We start from the raw sequence: 19,453 nt of genomic DNA, 5'->3' as shown, positions 1-19,453 counted from the left end.
ACAAAGTCAGAAGACAAAACTGCTTTTAACCTTGTGCTGGAATTCTCCTCTTTGCCTAGGCCCCTTTCCTCTCCTGCTCCTTGCTTCCTTAGGGAGTGCTTTCACAGGATGGGGGAGGGGAGGGCACACAAGGTGCTCCCCCCACCAGGACACTTGGCTGATTGTCCAGTAAGCCCGCTGGAGCTGCGGCCCTGGAGGCCTTTCATTTGAGGCTTCCAAGTGAAGTACTTACTGTAGCATTAGCAAAATATACACCCTATGCCAGTTCTGAGGCTTGTGAAGTTCATATATAAGAACCTTGTTCTCTTTACTGAAGTTTTCTTTTGACTATTTAGGTCAGTCCCTAGAAGTAACAGCTCAACAGAAATATTTGTTAGCACAGGGGCTGAACCAAACCCTTCATTTCAGGTAGTTTCTTGGAGCTCTGAAGAGTGATCTTATCAAGTTGCTCCGTGTACTTTAATTAATTCTGTGATTTCGCAATACCGAGGCAACATAAATAGCAGCGGAAACATCAGTTTTTATTCTTGCTGCCTTAAAAAGATCCAGGAGTAAGAGCTTGTTTAGGCTTACATATTTTGGGAGAAATGCCTGTCTATTTATGATTCTCTGTGGAAAGTAATTATGGGTGACATTCTTTTTTTGCTCTTGAGTTAGGGTTTGTGAAATATCTTTCACACACCGACCCACCACCTCACAGGTGTGGCTGCTTCTGCATGGGCTCTGCAGTAAAGTCAGCATGTGTCTGGGACCCATTATTAGTGAAGAGTTATGGAAATTCATCCCAGCGTGTCTGCCTTACAGTTGTCTGCTCTTACAAAGGCCTGCAGGGAGACATCACACAGATCCTTTGGGGGCTACTGTACATCTTCTGTGAAATTACTTAACATTTTTACTTTGAAAAGAAGGAGTATTGTGTTAGGGAAATGCTTTTGTTTTGCCTTGGCTGGAAAGGCTAGGAGTACTCTTCCATTTTTAGAGCGTTTATTGTTTGCCTTTCAGTGCAAGATTAGGCACCCCAGTACGTGTTGAAAGTTGGCTTTCCATCCTTGGTGGCTAAGGCTCCCTTGAAAATGAAAAACACTTGTAACAGGAAATTTGCCTGTCCTTCATTCTGTTGAGCCCGTTTTCTAGTGGTCATAATTGTGGGAAGAAAAGAGAAGTATAGTTTGCAAATAATGTTATGAGTTGGCAATACAGAAGTTTCCAGCATTTGGAAACACTTTATTCTGACAAACTCATTATCTTGTGATAGACTTTTTGATGGATGCTTCATAGAACGAGTTTTTAAGTGTGTGTCCAGTCATCAGAAATTGTGCACTGGGTTCCTCTTGGTAGGTATTTGTTTATTATGTGGTCTCAGTCTCCTTCATTCTAACTAGTTTCTGATATCTGACCCATATCATTCGCTGTTTCCTAGAACAAGATATAGGTACACAAACATTCAGACTAAGATTTTAGATGGTATGATATACAAGTATCATTTGATTAGCATTCAGTGTTTACTTTCTTGATTCACTACAACAGATTTAATTATATATGTCAACACCAACAGTTAAAAACTTTCGTTATTTTTAAATGATAAAAAAATGATGTTTTAGGGAACATGAATCCCTCTAATACTTTAACCATTTGTGTTGCACGATGTTTCATTTATAAACTAATCAGGATTTGAAGGAAACAAACCCAGCAGAACCAAAATTTTCATTTTAGAGAAGAGGAAAGAGGCTAGGAAATAATAAATGTTCCTCACCTGTTTTCTTGGTTTGAACAGGTTTTTTTTTTATAGAGAGAAGAAATAATATTTTGCTCTGAAAGAAAGTGATGACCAAATAGAGTTTTCATCTTTAAAGGGGCTTTAAAATAAAATCCTCTTTATGTGGAGGGTACATTAAAAACAAACCAACCAAAGCAAAATGATCTTCTATTCTTAGCTCTCTTAGGGAGAGTGTAGGATTCTGGAATAAACTTATAGTCATATCCCTAATACTGTTGGAGTAACAATATACCATGCCTTGACAGCCCCATGCCAGAAAAATTCTGTGTTTTAAATGAGACACCAAATGCTACCTGACACCCTTCCATCCTGAATTCTGCTCCCTTGCCTTTGCCCTGTTGAGTTTAAAGATGTGATCTGATCCTCAGTTATCATCTGAAACCAAAAAATCCCACCTGCCCTGGCAAACAGCTTTTCCTAGGAATGAGTATTTTGGTTGTGAAAACATCCTTTTCCTAACTTCCTCAGCAATTCATATTTTTTCCTCTTCTGCTCATGGCTCAGGTAAAACCCTGGAACAGGAAGGGAATGGGGTGCTAGAAGGGGTGTGTGCTTTCTACTAACCCCTCCTTTTAAACATTGAGGCTTGTCTCTAGTATGTTTCACTGTCTGTTAAATGAGAACATTTGTGAGGCAGCTCAGGCACTCAGGACTGGTGGTTGTCCTGATTGACCTTATGTCCAGTTTCTCATTTTTGTCACCCTGTGCTTCCCCTAACTTCTGATTTTGAGTTCTTGTTTTTTAGCATCTCCTTCTCCCATTCCCTTTGTTTTCCACCTCTTATTTCATGTTTCTGGCCTTGTCTTTTTTTCCTCTTTTTCTCCATTTCAGAATTTCGCAGTCCTTGGGGCCTACTCTCTGTAGAGAGTGGATTGAGAGTCCAAGGAAGAGGGCAGAAAGGACACAGCAGCCCAGTTATCTTTAACCGGCCTTTACCTCTAATTTGTTTTTTAGTTTTGAAACTGCAGCTCGCGCAGATAGAGCAGGCTTTGGCAAAGGCACAGACCCAAGCCGCCCGTTTAACTTCCTTTTTTTTTTTTGGTCATTTTGTTATGCCCACCTCCCAAAGGGGGCATTTCTCTTCCTTTCACTACATTTCCTGGTTGTGATTTCAAGGATTCCGTACCTCCAGGACTACCTCCCATCTCTCTCTCCTCCTCCCTCCTTCTCTTCCCCTCCCTGTGTGGCCTTTTTTGTCTGGCGCATACCGTTTCAGCTCTGGCACTTTCCCGTTTCCCCGGGTCACCTCCGCTTCCTGCATTCCTCCCTATTTATTTGGCACTTGGCTTCCCTCCCTCCTCCAAGCCCCTTTAGCCGGGGGTTGGGGAATCTGTAGCGGGGCTGAGGTCGCCTTCACAAATCTCCCACCCCGCCCACTCCGGTCGCCCGGAGGCGCCGAGCTGCCTGGCCCCTTCCTCGCCCCGCCGCGTGGTCCGCGTTGCTGGTGAGCCCAGGGCCCTCGGTGCAGGACTGGCTCTGAGTGGGCGGGGTGGAAGGGCCCTGATTGGCTCCTGCCAGAGCCAATCAGCGTGAATATCTATCTGCTGCGGAGGGCGCAGGGTGGGACTTGAATCGGAGAGGTAGGGAGGGGGCCGTGGCCTCCTCCTGGGTCTTGGGTCCAACGGTGGCCCTCTTAGCTGGGCGTGGGGGGCACCAGCCCTCCTAACTCCCTCCCTCCACCTATTTTCTCTTGTGCCTGCGGAACTGAGCCAAATACGCGCTCCCTCCCACTCCCCCTCGCAGAGGATGTTATGCGCTCAGCCTTATTCGTGCATCCAGCCCAGAATCCTAAGAATGAGAAAGTCCAACCAGCCCACTGACAGAGGCCGGAAACACACACTTCCTCTTATTTTTAATTGAGAAAAATCCAGGCCATGGCCATGTGACGTGCCCCATTTTGTTTCCCTCCTCTCTTTACTACGGTTTACTACGACGCCACGTTCCTTCATCTTCCTGTCTGGAAATCCACGAGCACGTGGTTGTAGGATTGATTGGGTTGGCTCAAGATTCTAACATTTATGTCCCTTACTAATGGGAAAGAGGAGGGGAAAAGAAAAAAACGGAGAAGGAAACACAAGTGCTGTGGCTGGCACTGTTTGGGGATCATTCAGGAAAAACTCATTTGGCTGGAAATTGTATTAGGGTCAACACTATATATCCAGAGCGGCTGCAGTTTGCAAAGCGTGGAGCCAGATAAGATCAACAAATACTGACCCTTCTAGGCCCAGGGGAGCTCACAGTGAAATGAAAAGGCCGGATATAGCTTGCAAATCACGAGAACCTAGAGATTCATGGCAGGGACCTGGGTAGAGTTTGGTGCTGAGGCTGGAGGAAATGCTGCTCAATCTCCCAAAACGAGATTTGTTTTTTGATTAGTGACGGCCCAAGTGAAAGCCCATCAGGGCAGACTGGGCTAACTTTCTGAAAGCTTGCTGGATTTGGGTTGTGGCCTTCACATAACCAGCGTTACCTGAGATGTATTACTTTATAGGATGGAAAATTTGTTCTGATTTTCCGTTCTAAAATAAAGGAAAGTAAGAGAGAAATTAATGGAGGTGTTCCCTATCCCCTCTCCAACAAGTCTTTGTCGCCAGCCAGCATCCCTCATGCCTCACTGAATCATAAGCCCCAAAGGCAGCGTTTTTTCCATAGGTGTAAATGTAAGGAACAGGGACTGCCCTGGTGTAAATGTTATGCCTCATACTCCTGAGCTATGGGAGAGAGTGTCTATGTTGTTCCAGAAAACTTGGAGCATCTAACAATCTTCTCAATCTCTGCCATTGCTTAAGTAGCTTTTTGTGTTTAAAAAAAATCCATAAAAAATTCCACATATTGTAATCATTTCTCTGATTGCCCCACCCCCCGTAAATACTATCTATTATATCACCTACTACAGTAAGGGGCTTGGAATTCCAAAATCCATGCCTCCTCTGCTCCCTGCTGTTTGGGTTTTTTTGTTTTGTTTTGTTTTGCCTTTTTTGTTGTTGTTGTTTATCAGAATTCCTGGAAAATAGCTTTATCTTATCTTGAATGATGCAGTGGAAAAAAAGCAGTTCCCGGGAGCTGGAGATCTTGAGTTGTAACACAGCCTGTGCCCTTCACTAGCTAAGTGACCTTGGGCAAGTCACTTAATTTCTCTGGACCTATTTCCTCATCAGTAACTTGAGAGTTTTGTTCTAAATTATTCTGACCTCCTTTGCCGCACTAAACATAGGAATGTTTTGGAGAGAATGACTGATATTCTTTAATGGGTCAGTTGTAATGAGGATTCTTTCTGAAGAAGCTGTTGATGGGGTCAGAATGAAGTGTATTAGAATATTCTGTTTTCTCCTGTTCTAGCTTTTGGATCATTCTTTATGGTTTGATTCAGGACTTATTTTTACCTTTCTAGTTTGGAGGGAAGCAGATTTTAACAGACCTTAAGACAAGCCCTCCAGACTGCACAAGTCTAAATTTTTGGAACCTTCTCTAGACTGAACTGGGTTCCTCCCTCTCCTCTGTTTTTAAAATATTCAGTGTGTGTGAGAATGCAAGTCAGTTGGCCAGTTCCTTGCATCCTAAGGTCAGCTGTTGGAAGCAACCCACCCCACCTTACAGGTCAAGCTTTAACCAACCCATGTTTATGACATTATTCTGTCTACTCAATTAGAAATTATCCCTTCTGCAGGTGTTCTGTTTATGGATAATGTTTCTCATTTGTACCATCAGAATCCTTCCTTCAGTGAGGTATATCCACTGGAGGAAATAGAAAGGAAACCTGAGAGGCCAAGTGAGGTTAGTAAGAAGTCTTCTACAATTTTTTGTTTAGTTTCAGTTTTCTCTGTCGGGTGTGTCAAAAAGCTCAATATTTCTCTTGTCGACAGCATGAGTGTTGTCCAGCTTTTTGTGTTTTAGGATTTTTGGTTTGTTGAGCTGTATACTGCTTTGCTGACCTAGTATTATCTTGGCTGTCAAGTTGCCAATGTATTCAGAAATTTTAACCCTTTGGATACCTCTGTGTGGATTGCATAAATCATTAGAATAGTCTATTGACTCTTTCATTCAGAACTTCATTGACTTATTCTTTTCCAGTCCTGCTACAATCATATATATTTCTTAGCTGTATAATATATCAATGGTTCCTTTATTTTGGTGGGTTGGTAATTTTAAGATGATGGAACACTTCACAGTTGTAAGGCTTTTTTTCAAAGAAAGCTATTTTCCCAATGATTTCCTCCTGTTACAGTTACTGGAAATTGTATTCAAAGAAAATAGTGTCTCATGAATTCAGTTTGAAGTCAGTTTCACACTAAAGATTCTGTAACTTTCTTTACCACATTACAATTATATATTTGACTTAGCCCCTGCCTTACGAGTCCATAGCTATGAGGCCAACTCCAAAAAATTTTTTTTAAATGTTATTAAAACATGTTTAGAAGTTGTAATCATTTTGAGTTTTAATTTAATAGAATTACATTTTAATATGTGCATGGTATGAGAGTATGCTAATTTCTAACTAATATCAAATAGTTGCAAAAAAAAGTTATTGTGAAGCTATTTTAAATGATAGTCAAGAAACGCTCTTGTCTCACATCGTGTCTTTGTCTTACATTGTGGAAATGGTAGCATCTCTGCCATTTCTCACAGAAAAAAAAGAAGAAGATAGATTAGATGAGTATAAGGTACTGTCATCTATGGGGAAAGGAACATTTTCCATTTTAATATTCTTGCTGCAGGCTCTGCTATAATCTATTTGTTAAAATAAAGTTGGTTAGATAAATGTTATTTGTGCTTCCTCAATGAGCCAGTGATCTTTGAATAATAGAGCTTTTAAAAATGATGTGTTTGTATTGAAAAGGCAGCTTTTCTTTTTCAAGCCCCTTTCTGCATTTTCATTCATGATGGCAGGAGAATTGAATATGTTGGTCAGGCTCTAATTTTAATTAGATCATCAAATCTGTCTTCAAGCAGAGAGGAAATTTTGTGGTTTTATTATCCCACCCTGACTGTTTAAATGAGTAAAGTTTTACTAGGTAAGTATTCACTGCTTTCCTTTTGCTGTTCCATGTTTGTTCCTTTGTTTGCTCCCCACCCTGTGTCACTTTCTGCCATCCACCCTCGTCCTGTCTGAACCAAGCACACATCCATTGGATGCTAATTGGTTGGCCTGAAGAGGATGCCAGTAAACCCAAGTTCATAAACTTTCCCCCCTGTTTTCTGTTGACTAAAAAATACTTTGATGTGAGTTCTCTGATCTGCCTTGACGTATTTAGGTCATGCTGCTGAACAGTTTCACTTAATCTTGAGAAATTGATGGTTGTGTTATGTTTGTTGAAATGATTAAAGAAGCATTCTCTCTCTCTCCCTTTGTCTTTCAACGTATATAATGTGGCAAACAAAATCTATTTTGAACAGAAAGTCATTTTTCTTGGTTTTAAGAAGGTTACAGATCCTTGTGAAATAGCAAAAATGTAAGAGAAGACATTTATAAAAATATAGCAGACAGTTTAAGGTCTCAAATATTCAGTAATTACTCTGTCTTCCACTGTTATTCATCTATTATTCTCTAAGGATGGTGTCCCTGATTATTTTAAAATTATTCGAAGGGCTCATTTGGATTCTGGAAATAATCATACTTACCCTTGAATTTTAGGGATTGGGGGAATAATCAGAAGAACATTAGTTCTCTGGTACAAGATCAGAGGCCACCTGCCTCCCACCATTAACATGAATGGTCTGCCTTCAGTCAAATAGGCCCCAGACCTCAGTTTCCTGTTGGTCCCTTTCCTTCTTTTCTTCAGTAAACAGCAGTTGTTCTAAGAGAATAAGAGAATGGGGGTGGACACCGGGAAATGGAATGGGGAGAAAGGTAGTAAAGGGAGTTCATCCAAGTAATGACCAAATTTCTTATGGCACAACTTACCTGGGGGGGGGAAAATCAAGATTCAGGATATGTAATCCATGAAAGTCAGTATTTTTCTTACACTTTTCAGGTGAAAGTGCCCATCTACCTCAAAGTATTATGCTTTTCTTAGTCATTCCAACCCTGGCTTCCTGGCTGGCAATAACACCAGCTTACTTAAATAGCTCATAAGGCTGTTCAGACTATTTGGAAGAGTGGCCTCTTTTTGGATATTCACTGGCAAATACAATATTAGCAAGAAGCCAGAAAAAAACATCTTTGGCTCTTTTGTCCAAGTGAAGCAGCCAGGAGAGGGGTCCAGGTGTTAAATGAGCAGAAGTTCATGAGTAGGACGCATGGGGTGAGTGAACGTGGGGGGTGGGAAAGACATTGTAGTCCTTTCTTTCCATCCTTGAAGCTCTATCATTGGAGAACTTTTTTTCCCTTTGGGTGGGTGGTTTTTATTTTTAGTAGTGAAAAACTTTAACTCTCTGACCTCTGGTTCCTGTGCGTGCTTCTGGCTGGAAGTATACGCTCCTTTGAGATTTTGTCATTGCTGTTTCTTAAGTGTGTTTGCTTGTGCTCTCTCTGCTTTGATGATGAGCAGCCACATTTGTTTTTAAGTTCAGAGTAGTTTCTTACAGAAACCAAAAAAGGCTTTTTTTTTTTTTTTTTAAGAACACATAGTTTTAAGATAGTTTGCTGGGTCTATTCACTTTTTTTTCTTTCCTTTCATTTTTTGGTGTTGGCAATTTATGCACATGCTATAAGTTTCAAGTAGTTTAGAAAAATTTCTTAAAGGTATAAAGTGAAAAATAAGATTCTCTCTCACTCGTGTTCCTCTGCCTCTCTTCTCATTGGCCACCATCAATGCTGGATTTTGTTTATGTTTCCAGAGATGAACTGCTCAGAAATTTTGGAGCTTAGTAATAGAGAGTTGGTGAAATGCCCAGTTGCTTAGGTCCCAACGTTGTGCACTGAAGAAACACAGCAAACAACATACCTCTTACAGTAAACTCACTGGTTTTTTGTTGTTGAAAGGAAAGAGAAAAGTACTCTTTAATTCCCATGCCTCTTGTGACTCTTCAGGTGATAGAAAAGCATCATGTAGCATAATCCAGTGATGGGGGGAAGCATTAGTTAGGAAATGATCTGCTTTTCTAATTTTGAAGCATTTGTGAAGGGAAGGGCATCTAAGTGTGAGTCTTTATTATTCTCTTTTCTCCTCTGTACCTTCTGCTGTGGTATGTCAGCCCTTCCCTGCCGCTCCACCAGAGTGAATAACTAGTTCTTAATACAGTGTGGTAGGATTAACTCTAAAGGTTAAGGAGCCTTTTAAAGATGTTCTGGTCACCAAAGTCTCATATTTTTAGAGTTCAGAAGAAGTAAAGCTTTCTGTTGGAATAAGCAGAAAGAATTTCAAATTTCAAAACCATTTCAAATTCTGGGAACAGGTTATTTTAGACATAATAATTGGATGCAAATAAAAGAATAAATTGTTTAGTGATTTCTTCACACTCCAAGTATTAATAACTTTGGAGGAAATTAGTGGAATTTAGAGACTCTGTTCCTTCTCCTAAGGGGATGTATATTACTGCAGGTATGACTGAAATAATCTCTACTTTGAACCAGAGAGGAACTCCAATGGTTATAAATATTTATAACTGATGTCCTGATGTTCTTGCTGATTATGGCCCAGGTTCAGTGTGAATAGGATGGAGTAGTTATTATTACAAAATAGAAACTTTCAAGAATGTGGTAACAGATGACTTTTAAATCACAATTACCAATATTGTATCATTTGGGGGGACTTGTCAATAAGAATAGGCTAAAACAATAATATGAGTTTTCTTCCAGATCATCTGGAATGAGGAATGAAATTCAACCACCTCCGAAAACTTTAAAGAAAGCTGTTAAAGAATTTACTCTGTGAAATAAGCTAGTTTCTTAGGTGTCTGCATCATTTAGCTTTGATCTGTAACAAACCACCCAAAAACCGATGGCCTTAGAACATCAGTCATTTAGTAGATAGCAGTTCTGAGGGTTGATGTTAGGCTGCGTTCAGTGGGGCAGTGTCTGTCTCACGTGGGTTAGCTCCCGTGGACAGTTGGACGGTTGGCTGAGGACTGGTTGGTTCAGGATGGTTTCTGTCATTTGTCTTGGATGATGCTGGCTGTCAGTTGGTGTTTGCTGCTGCTTGAACCAGAACAGGCTAACCCAAACTTAACATAGTATTTGGATGAGCAACCAGCAACAGTGAGGGGAGCACAAGTGTTTTTCAAGCCTCTGCTTACTTCACATTTGCTCCTCTCCCATTGTCCAAAGCAAGTCACAAAGCCATGCCCAGTTTCAAGGGATAGAAAAATAGATCCTGCTTGTTAATGGGAGAACCCTTGTGCAAGTGTATTTATAAATACATCGTTGACCATTTATCAGTTGCATGTTGAATGCCTAGAATAAAGTTATTCTTAGATGTTTATAATGAATATTCCTAGCTTTGGGGGAAATATCAATGATTTCCTTTGTATTGGTGGTATCACTGTTTTCCTTTTTTTTTTTCTTTTCTTTTCTTTTCTTTGAGAAACACGAAGCTTATACTGTCTCAATAAACTTTGATTGAGTTCATACTGTGAGTCAGGCACTGGGGACCAAAACAGGTGTGTCCCAGTCTTCCCAGTGCTTGTAGGAGGCAGAGAAGGAAACAATGGAACTGCGTTACAGCAAAGTGTGGGGACAGGAAATGATTTGAGAAAATAGTAAATAATGTGGTTCTGTCATTCAGGTTCACGAAGGGATAGGAAAGATTTTTTTTATATCACAGATTCAGATCTTTCTTTAGAGTTTGATTGCCTCTTGAGATTGGCCTCTTAAGGAATGAGTGGAAGCTGGAAGTTCACCTCTAAGAAAAACATGAAAGATGACTTCTGAGGTTTCTTTACCAGAGACTGTCATCTATATTCTTAATGCCAGTGATGGTTGGTGAAATTAGTTCTGCTATTTGCCGAGGCCAGAGGACTGCACTTCCTAGCAGTCCTCAGGCAGCTCGCACAGGCCTGGACTTGAAATATGGTACTAGAAGGGAGCCCCGAGCCACAGCATGTGTTGTACCATCCTCCCTCCGTCCCTTTACCAAAACTGTCCTTTCCGCACATACAGGAGACTGGACCAGAGCAGCTCTTGCTCAGAGAAGGAGGATTTAGTGGGGAGTGGTGGGGAGCAGTGGGTGAAATGGAACCAGAGACATCAGTGGTCGGAAAGAATGGTTCCCACCTGAGTAGAGTTATTGACCCTGGTAACACAGAGTTGCTGAACCTCCAGAAGTGAATGCAGGTGGTTGGCAGTATCCCACTCAAAGCCACGGCAGTGGTTTCTTGAACCCCGTCTCAGATCTCTTACCAGCCAGTATTTACATTTTTCTTACAGCAGAACCTCGAATGCCTTAAACGTTCCTGAGGTTACAGAACAAAACAAAATCGGGACACTGGGTAGTGTATGTAATATTGGGAGGAGGAAAGGGGGTCCCTAAAGGGTTTTGAGGGGCCGGTTGAGTGACGTATTTATATCCTGGTCTTGGCAGCTCCCACCTACCCCCCAGCTCCTCGTTCTTTGGCTTGCCCTTTCTGCCCCCTTCCCTATTCCAAGGCACTCTTTGAACCACAGTTAACAATACCATCCTTTCAAAGCTGATCCCATTCCCTCTGGTTAGATAAAGGAATATAAATATCGCATGTTTTTCTAAAGAATGGGTAATGACCTGACTTCTGAAAATATTTTACTTTCATCCGTAGGATATCCTGGAAGTCATTGGGATTATAATGAAAACTTTCCCTTTTGCCTAAGCTTGTCTGACCAGCGAGAGCCTGTGTGTGTGTGTGTGTGTGTGTGTGTGTGTGTGTGTGTGTATAGGTGAGGAGGGTTAGGGCGTGGAAACAGCATTCCAATAAAAAAGCTTACATTCCTAAAACTAGGTCTTTAAAAATATTTTGCAGCCTGAGCCTTTGGTCCCTCACAAGTTCCTACAAGGGACAACCTTCAGACAGTGTACAGACTTGTTGATTCTCGGGCCTTTGAACTGGGTGAGGAATGTGTCTCAAGTCGGAAAAGGGAATGGTTCTTTCGTGATTTTAGCCTCTAGCTTGAAAGCTGGAAGAATGTTATTGTGTCTTCAAAGCCTCTTTCCCACCACGCTCTATTAGATGGGCTCTTGGAAAGTGTCTTTCCATTATCAAGTACACAACAAAATCCCATGCCACCCAATTCGATCTAATTCAATGGCTACTTTAGGTGCATTTTAAATTAATGTGTCTCTTCTGTGAGAATAGAGCCCCATTCTACTCCTCTCTCTTTACCCCAATTGAGGTGATTTATAGTTATTCACTAGATAAGAAAAGTTTTAGGTACATTTGCAGGGGTGGACTTGGGGATTATTATTTAAAAGAATAATGGCAGAGGTATTTAGGAAGGTAAGAGTTCTTAGCTCTGTAGAATTGAAAATGCATTTCCATGGGAAGTAAATCAGATTACATTTGCATTGTAAAATCAGTACATTTAAATGACCAAAGAAAACATTATTGTTTGTTATTGTATGTTATTTGCTGGGTTCAAGTACACCTACCATACTGTCTCCCACCTTGCTTTCAAAAATTTTACCCCTTCCTGCAGGGGTGGAAACCCCCATCCTTGCTCTAATTACTCAGTTCCCAGCACTCTTTGCTAATAAAAATTGTGAGCGCATTGAAAGCAGATGCCAGTGTCTGAGGAGGAGAGGACCCACTGAACCCTTGACAGATTAAAAACTTGTTTATCAACAGTCCAGAGGATAGTTGTTGAATCGAGGCAGAGGATAGCTTCAGGAAAGTCCCAAGCAGAAATAATGCTATGGATATATTCTGGGTACCTCAAACCATTTCATTCACTGGATATTTTAAAAATCAAATTCAAGGGGCACCTGGGTGGCTTAGTCAGTTAAGGGTCTGCCTTTGCCTCAGGTCATGATCTCAGGGTCCCAGAATTGAGCCCCATGTCCTTGGGCTCCCTGCTCAGCGGGAGTCTGTTTCTCCCTCTCCCTCTGTCCCTTTCCCCCTGCTTGTGTGCTCACTCTCAAATAAATAAAATCTTAAAATCAAATTCAAATTCAGATTCCACATGATATTAAACAAACAAAATGACAGGGGTTCTTGTACTCTAATAGGACTGGAAATCCAAGCTGTGGTGAAATTAATTATAATTGCATCATTCCTATGTCTGAAATTCTGGGATACTTCCTCTGTTTCCCCCCAAACCATTCTTTTAAAGATTGATGGAAACTTTGCTTTATTTTGAGGAGATTGATTTCTCTGCCTTCCGGAGTCCTTTACCAGTTTTTCTTGTACTAGTAGAGTTGTTCTGATGTTAATTGCAGTTTACTAATGTAGGTCAGAGCTTAGCATTTTCACAGAGGTTTAAAGATACCAAAAGCAATAAGAAAATGATTTGGAAAATAATTGTTATATCATAGTTACCTCTATTTTTAAAAAGAGGCCAGTTACTCAGTGTGTGATTTGGAAGAATCCCGTTCTAATTTGTCTCCTATGCTCATGCCTTTTCTTCCTCTTGAGTATAATAAGGTTGCTAGTTAACCCCTCTACTGTGAAGTACCAGTAAGATCTGGGAAAAGGAATTATATTTACATGAGTGCATTTTGCCACAGTGGCCCTTGTTAGCTACAATGCTAAGCTTGGTCTGGGAAGTTGAACCTGATTGCCAAGGTAGGAGACTGCCTGCGTTCTGTTTCCACACTTCATTGAGGTTGGGCTATTTGGATGGCCTTGATAGAATGTGTGTCCTAAACTATCACCTTTTATAGCAATTCTTCTTAAATATTGCTTGACATTTCAAGTATTAAGCTAAAACATAGGATGCAAGCAATGTGACACACAGCAAAACATGTATCAACCTTTGTTCTAAAACCCTGCAGCTCCCCAAGATTTGTAATAGAAATATGTTCTATTTTATTTTCAAGAGGATTTCCGTTTTCCTGGCCCTTCACAGTCATTTGACATTTATGCTACTTTTTAAAACTTGTAGTGTTTTCTAGCAGGTTATGCGGCTGGTATCAAGCTAGGCTGGTTTTCTCTCTGCTGGCATAGTTACTAAGTTCGAATGCTTAGTGCAATGGGTTTGGCATTTGGTTGTTACTGTTTGTTGTAGATACTGAATGAATGAATGTGGGACCATATGTTTTTAAACCACAGTATGAGAAGTATGCAAGCACTTCGTTTATCTGTAGACCAGAATCATATTCTATTCAGGAGGACAGAGAGTTTTTCTTAACTATGCTACCATTGCCTCATACTCGGGGGTACTTGTCTTAAATATTTCTGCTCATTCCACAATTAAGCTGTTGTAACTACTGAACCTGGACATCTGAAGAAATCATAACTGGTCATAAAGACAGTGGTGGCAAATTGCCAAAGAGTCAAATGTTTCTAGGCCAGACGTGAGAGAATGTTCTGGTTCATTGATGCAACAAGGAGTTAGTGAGTTGCTGCTGAGTACCAGGCGTATTCCTAACTTCTGGAGTTACAAATGAAAAGAAAACAGATGCTAATTCAGGCCCTCATAGAGCTTCTTTTCTGGGGACCTGTTGAGGGAGAAGGCCGTCAAGGATCAGCTTCCCCAGGGGAGAGATGAGACCCACTGAGAGATGGGACAAGGGTTTCTGGCCCACTTCATGGACTCGAGAGGTTGACAACATTGATTTATACATAAAACTTTTACCTTAAATTTCATCACAATCCCTTTGCCTGGATGTAAGTACGTCATTTGCCCTCTTCGCGGCTTATCAGTCATGATTAAGTTTACTTTGTGACGCATAATTGGAGCAAAGTCAGATTTTTCTGCTGTAATAGGGCAGGATATGAAAGAGCAGGAAGTAAAAGTTGAAGTTGATATGTGTCTGCTTCGAAAAAATTGTCTGACATGTAAAGTCAAGATCTGGAACAGGTGACACCTAGGGAGAGAGGGTGAGGAGTATGTGATATCTCTGGGGGGCCTGGAAAAGATGGGGATTGACCGGGTATGGCCATCATTGTGTGCTGGTGTCGTAAATCATAGCTTATATTGCAGCCTTAAGGTTAGTAATTTTCACTGGGTATTAAGGCTTTTCTTTTGAGCATTATTATGCAAAATTGGTAATGTGTAATACCTATCCTTTTCTGAAATTTTGTCTGAAAATTCTTTTGGAAAAGTATTTAGTATGTTCGCTTTTCTCTACATTTATTCCTTGTACAAAATGTTTGCGAGGAAAGACCAAAATCTTGAAACTACTCTTACATAAAAAGCTTTTATTTTGATATTGTTGTGTATTTTACTCGTAAGGGTCTTCAGGTACATCCCTCTTGGATCCGTGTATCACAAGAGGAAATCCTATAGTTTGAGGTAACTTTTTCTAATGGTTTAAAGTGTTTATGGTGAGGAAATTTCTTTGTAGCTAACTTAAAGACCTTATTGTCAAGGGAGAGCATTTCCTTCTTTCTGATTTTAGTAGGGGTAACAAGTGATGGCCCCTGTCCTTTTATTTTTTAAATTGGGTATATAAATTTTATTTTTATCCATAGATTTAAATATGCATATAAAACCGACTGTAAGGGACAGTGAGGTTGTAAAAACAAATTAAAAAATAAAACATAATGACAGTGTTTAAATGTGCAGAAGATGAAACAGGAAATCATAACCTTGGTATACTAGTCAGTTTTCTAAAAGAGGAAATAAGGCTGGAAATGAATTTTTAAAAAATTCTTAGAAGAGAATAGCGGTAAACATAAAGCATTTCATAAGTGATTGGAAATGCTAACTAAACTGGATATGACTTTCTGGGTTTCAAATACAACATACATTCATTTGCTGAAATTACAGAGTCAAGTCAAACTTTGCATCATCCAACTTTTTGATAAAAAACAGTGCACCCAATACAGTTATAATTTGGGGTTCTTTAAAGATTTTACTTTTTTTTTTTTTAAAGATTTTGTTTATTTATTAGAGAGAGAGAGAGAGAGAGAGCAAGCACAGGCAGGCAGAGTTGCAGGCAGAGGCAGAGGGCGAAGCAGGCTCCCGGCAGAGCAAGGAGCCCGATGTGGGACTCGATCCCAGGACTCTGGGATCATGACCTGAGCCAAAGGCAGCTGCTTAACCAACTGAGCCACCCAGGCGTCCCTAAAGATTTTACTTTTAAGTAATGTGTACACCCAATGTGGGGCCCAAACTCAAAACCCTGAGATTAAGAGTCGCCCCACTGAGCCATCCAGGTACACCCATTTTGAGATTCTTTAAAGTGACCAGGAAGTTTAAAGGTTTTTGAAAACCATTTAGCAGAAGTCATGAATATTTATAGAATTTGTTTTTTCAAGGAAACTTGTCTTATCATTCATTTTTAAAGGATTTATTTATTTATTTATTTATTTATGAGAGAGAGATATCACCAGTGCCCAAAAGGGGGGAAGGGCAGAGGGAGGGGGAGAGAGAGAGAGACTCTCAAGCAGATTCCATGCTGAGCACAGAACCCCAATCGGGCTTGATCCCAGGTCCCTGAGATCATGATCACAAGCCGAAACCAAGAGTTAGTCACTTAACTGACTGTTGCATCCAGATGCCCCTCCTTCATTTTTAATTCAGTAGTTTATTTTTTTTTTTAAGCATTTCCTTATTTTCTGAGACTCTAAGATGCTCCAGGATCATCTTATTTATTTCCTGCCCTAATCTTGGAATCTTCCATTTCTCCAGGAGGCCCTGGTTCTATTTATTGGAGAATTGTATTAGACACCCACATATTGGCACAAGATGTGTTTGTTGCTACTGGCTTGTCATTTATTTTCTGCCCTCTCAGTTGCCAGAGCACGGAAATACATGTGTGTATATTACACCACATATATACACTTATCTATAAATATTTCTATATGTAACCATCTGTATCTGTACTAAGCTAAGCATAAGTTCATACTGATGTCTCTTAACTCTAATGGATTTCCATATGGATTATTCTAGCATTTCCCCTTGTTTATCTGTCACCTCCCACTCCCCACAGTGAGAAACTTGGCTGTCGCCATCCTCCATTTACTGACTTGTTCAGTTCTACTGCATGCAAACACAGAACACTTCCAGAATTGTTAACCTATGCCCCATAGGAAACGACTTTATCAACCAGGGAGTGGTGCTTAGGTACAGTTTCCTTTGCCTTAAGTCTTACAGATTCCCCTCATTTCCAAAGTTAGACTTTGGTCAGTGCCTTGTTCCTTTGCCCCCTTCAGTGAGGTGGGCTTGTGCATTTGTGATACGTTTCTATCCTTCTGTCACATTCTGCGTTCCACCTGTGATCACTGACCTCCTCCCTCTCTCTGTGATCTCTGTCTGTCAAATAAATAAATAAAATCTTTAAAAAATATTTGCATCCATAAAGCTTATTCTTTGTGCCAAAGAAAAGACTAGTGCTTTCTTTAAGACAAGATATTAAGACAAGTACTTAATATCTTCTATTTGCTACAATAGTGTCATATAAAGTAGGCCAGGCTGCTTCCCTCTCCCCTGCCTCTGGCAACCACTGATCCCTTTACCATCTCTGCAGCTTTGCCTCTTCCTAAATGGCATACAGTTGGGGTCATGCATACATACGTACATTTATCATATTGGCTTCTTGTACTTAGCAATATGCACTTGACATTCATCCAAGGTTTTTTGTACCTTGATAAGCTCCTTCTTTACTGCTGAATAGTATTCCATTGTGTGGATTTGAACCACGGTTTGCTCATCCAGCCCACTGGCCTTTTACAGGATATTTCCCTACATGCCTTTGAAGATCTTGAAGTGAGCTCTTAGTTTTCCCTTAATATTAACCATTTTTAGGTTTTACTCGTCATTCTAATTTCTCAAACCTGCAGTCAGTTTTGTGGTTCTTTCTAAGACCTATAATGTTTCCATAATTTTTCCTGCCCAGAATTGGCCGGTGTTCTGTAGTTGAGTGTTTCAGACCAACCCAGGGTACAGCTGGAGATCTGCTTCCTGTTTTCTTCACATTCTTCCCCATTTAATCTTTAATCAGTGTTGAGTTGTGCAGTAACAGCAGAATATTCTAGATTTTTGTACCACCTTTGTACCACTGTGATTGTCAGAACCTGTTTCAGCCCCCTTCCTTGAAGGACCTGGCTCTTTGGATGTTTTGAGACTGTGTTATTTGAATCCTTCTACTGGTGGTCTTTTTAAAAAATGATTTGTAATCTTGCCTCATGGTAGGTATTTATAAAATCTTCATTTTTGCCTCTGCATAATTGACTTCCTGGTCTCCGGGAATCCAGTGAATACACTTAATTTGAGCCTGGTCATCATCTGCTCTAGATGCCCAGTGGGAATCTGGGATTGGCCACACACTCCTGCTGGACCAGGCACAGCGTGGGTCACGTGAATTGGGACACGTGAGGCAGCCACAGGATTCATCCCCATCTGAATTTGTCATCTGGGGACCATTTTTCCTTGCTGGACCACAGGACATTGTTCCTGGGCTTATAAAGGGGCCACTCTGTGGTGAATTCACACAGATCACCTTTGCATGAGAAAAGGCAGCTACTTAGCAATTGACTGAAAGGGGCTTGAAGATCCTACTTACACACTTTCAACACTCAGTGAGTTGTTTTGAACATTTACTACATTCAAAGTGTAATTTGCCTTAAGGTTACCCTCCCCTAGGGTGGCTGCCATTGACCAAGACTAAACCCCTTCCTAGCCACCCCAGAGTGGGTGTGCTGTGGGGCAGGTAATCAGAGGAGGGAGTGACCAGGGGGTCATAAAGGCACAGATGTTTTGTTCAAATACTAAGACGCAAAAGACCAATAAAATCCAGGTCGTTTGTGCTCTATGGTCTCATTCCATACAGCCCTTTTTTCCCCCCTTTAAAAACACAGACATTGATTTTTTTTGTCTTTCTCTCTCTGAAATTGTCTCGACTTGTGTTTCTGGCAGTGGAATTCCTGACATACTAGATCATAAAGATTACAGCTAGGCATCTTTTATATCTGTGTGTGTGTGTGTGTGTGTGTGTGTGTGTGTGTGTGTGTTTTCTCCATATATTTAACCTTGGGTTACATGTGTAATTTTTCAAACATTCACTTATAATCAGTTTTGTTGCCTGTACTTGTTGGCTATAAAAGCCTCTGGAAAAGTTGTTTAAAATACAGGACTCAGGGATTTCTTGATACGTATCCTTTTCACCAAAATGAATCTCTGGATAAAAGTTATTTTTCAAACCACTTAAAAACCGACCTAAAGCAAATCTTAGGTTCATTTTGAAACTTATATTAGAAATAGGTATATATATATATATATAATATAAATTATATTTTATTATAATATATTTTGTATATTATTATAAAATATAAATTATATTATATATATGTGTGTGTATATATATATATATATATATATATTTTTTTTTTTTTTTTTGCTGTAATGGCCATAGTTTCAAAATGTCCAGAAATATCCAAGGAGTGTTCCATAGGTCATTGACTAGAGACATTCCATAAGAGTTTCTGGGGCTACTTGATTTTGCACGTTACAGATTGTCACCAGAGTCTAAAAAGAATTGGTATGACTGGACTATATTTGCATGTAGAGTGTTAGCAACCCTCCAGAGTATACACACTGGGCTATTTATGAAGCAACTTCAGCTGACAGCTGAACATCAGAAGATTCTATTTTGGGAAGTGTCCTAAATGTGAGGTTCTGTGGTAAAAAAAATTAGTGCCCTACAGATAAGAATACTTAAAACAGGA

General features: G+C 40.3%; 1 protein-coding gene across 1 annotated transcript in view; it reads left to right on the top strand.

The window, feature by feature from the left end:
• The window catches only part of IRS1 (insulin receptor substrate 1), a 59,430-nt gene that overhangs the window by 3,753 nt on the left and 36,224 nt on the right, over positions 1 to 19,453 (top strand). The gene's annotated exons all lie outside the window — the stretch shown is intronic.

The sequence above is a fragment of the Meles meles genome, chromosome 9 (assembly GCF_922984935.1).
Source record: "Meles meles chromosome 9, mMelMel3.1 paternal haplotype, whole genome shotgun sequence".
Classification (NCBI taxonomy): Eukaryota; Metazoa; Chordata; class Mammalia; order Carnivora; family Mustelidae; genus Meles; species Meles meles.
The sequence above is the reverse complement of the archived record's forward strand: the minus strand, read 5'-3'. Positions and strand labels throughout refer to the sequence as shown.